This window comes from Dipodomys ordii, unplaced genomic scaffold (genome assembly GCF_000151885.1).
Source record: "Dipodomys ordii isolate 6190 unplaced genomic scaffold, Dord_2.0 Scaffold107, whole genome shotgun sequence".
Lineage (NCBI taxonomy): Eukaryota > Metazoa > Chordata > Mammalia > Rodentia > Heteromyidae > Dipodomys > Dipodomys ordii.
In genome coordinates, this window is record NW_012267323.1 from 2891021 (window position 1) to 2893636 (window position 2616).

Genomic DNA, 2616 nt, shown 5'->3' on the forward strand with positions numbered 1-2616 from the left:
CCCCCCCCCCATGATCTTCAGACTTGTCCCTTCTAGGGCCTTGTTCACCTTTGGAGGTGTCCTCAAGTCCCAAATTTAATCCTCCAGCTGCCTGTCCCCACTGAGCAATTGCTGTAACCCCAGGGCTGGGCAAGGGTGTGGAAATCACAATAATTCTGACTGGACATTCCCGCTTTGTTGATCTTACTCTCCAAGAAGAGTTAAAAAAAAAAAACCTCAACCTAGATGAAATCTGCCAAGGACTATTCAGGAAGATGTCCTGTGTGACTCCAACACAATGAAACCAAGCTCCTGCCCAAAGAAACAGAAGGTTCCCAGAGCCAGACAGGGAGCTTGCCAACAATGCTTGGTGAAGCACACCTAGTTTAGCCTACCTTGTTCTCCTTACAACCTCAGCAGACACCTTGTTCCAATTCCTGGCCCTGGGCTATCAGTTCTTCCCCGGCCCCCCCCCCCCCTGTAAGTACTTCCCCCATCTGAATGTCTCCCTTGTCGAACAGCCAATGGTTTAATTCTCCAGTGGTTTTCCCAGGCCTCCTCCTGCCTAAAGGCAACGCTCAAGCAGGCTCTGCCTTGGGCAAGGAACGAATGTGTTGAAAACACACAAAGCTACCTAGGAACGGAGAAGTGTTGTATACATCCACCTATATGCCCAGCCTCCACCATGTCCCACATCCCCAGAAATGCTTTGTAAATATGGGTGCACATGGCCAAGAACACAGTCTGTCCACACACAGATGAACAAACCAGGCTCCAAGGCAGGAGACCCCTTCCCCCACTGCTCCACCCCATGCTTGCTTGAGAGCTTCGCTCCTCTGGCCTCCCCAGCTTGCTCCTAGCAACAGCCAACAGCTCCTCTCAGTTGCCAAGCAACCGAGAGAACCTGTCAGCCCATGGAGGCCAGCTCTAGGGAGGTGGGCAGGACATAGTCCCCCATCTATGTAGGATAAAGCCACTAATAGGCATAGCTTTTCCCATGTTTCCCAGCTCAAGGCCAAGGCCTATGGTTTTCGCACCTTAACTACCAATCAGCCACTTCTTTCTAGCCTTGGACAGCAACCCTTGCTTCTAAGTCTTCTGTGTGCTTCTTCACCTCCCTGGAAGATCCTCCCAGGGCGATTCAATCAGGCCACTCTAGTCAGATCACACCCCTCCTGTCGCAGAAGCTCAGAATCCATACAGCCAAGGCTAGTCTGACTTCTCCCCGGAGAAGCCCATATCCACCACTGCTCTGCTCTGAAGGCCTCCAGCAGACACTCTAAGCCCCTCCAACCCATGCTGCCCAGAGCTAGGTCCCTCGTACTCCCATTGGCCCATTTCTAAGCTCCCTACCATTTCATAGCCCCTCCCAACAGCCAGATCCCTGGCACCTCACCCCCACCAGTACATGCCATCAGCCTCTTCCCCTCTTCAATTCCCTTTCAAATCTGGACAGTGCCCAGGCCCTGAGTTCAAACCTCAGATGCAAAGGCAGGAGATAGGTCTGAAATGAGGGAGGTTTGAAATGAGCAGAGAAAAATCAATGATCAGAGCTAAAAAAAAAAAAAAAAAAAATCAATCCTAGCTTTACAGCTGAGTTGACTGAGACCCAGAACGGATCAGTGCCCATCCAGAATCACCCCATGAGGACAAGCAAAGGTTTCCAAGAGCTAGAGCTTCATGAGCAATAGAGGAAGCTTGGCTTGTCCCTGTGTCCACCAGACCCTGCACCATCTGGCCAAACTAGACGATGAAATGATAGGACTTCCAGCAATGCTGAGAGTAGCACCCAGCTGGAATGGTTTAATGGAATTGTTGGCTCCCGCCAACAGCCTGAGTGGCCTTGGGGTACACTTTGCCTTCATTTGTGATCAAGCAGCAGTCCTGAGCAGGTGAAGAAGAAAGACCCCTATCCATGGACTCCATCCTACAAGGGAAAGTTGCCAGACTTCCCCAAAGGTAGTTTCAAGAGTAGGCGTGTCTGCCTTCTTTCCGGGTCCAGAAGTAGGCAGGACCGCCCTCCTCCCCCCAGGAAGAATAGAATCCACTTCCACTCCATGGCTTGCGGGTATAGCAGCCAAGGACTTGTGACCACCAAAATCACCATCTTGGAGACAGGATCCTGGCAACTTCTGCTTAAGGATGTCATGCCCTCTCTGCTGCCTTGAATGAGGCCCTTCCTCTTGGTGTATCCCCTCAACTTCCCCCTTTTTGCTTCTTGGCTCAGTAGCAGTTCTGAGACTGGAGTCCATCATTCTGCTTTTGCTTCCCATTCCTGATCAGCCCTCCCTTCCTAGACCTTTCTTCCCTCCAGAGGAACAGCACCCAGCCAGTCCAAGGACACCCAAAGTTCCCCTTCTTGGTACTACAAGACTCAGGACAGAGAACTCTTGGCCCCAAAGTTTCTGGATTATGCAAAACTGCCCCCCACAAACACTGACCCATGGGTGTGGGAGGTCGGATGCAGGAGAATCTAGAAGGAACTAACACCTGCTCAATCACTGGAAACTTATTGAGTGCTAGTGGGCTGAAAACTTAGGTCCAGAGACATAGGTGGACTCTGCTCTCAGGCGCACAGACCAAACAAGTAAACGGGGAAATGAACTTGTTTCTGAAGCAATCTACAGGGGACACAAA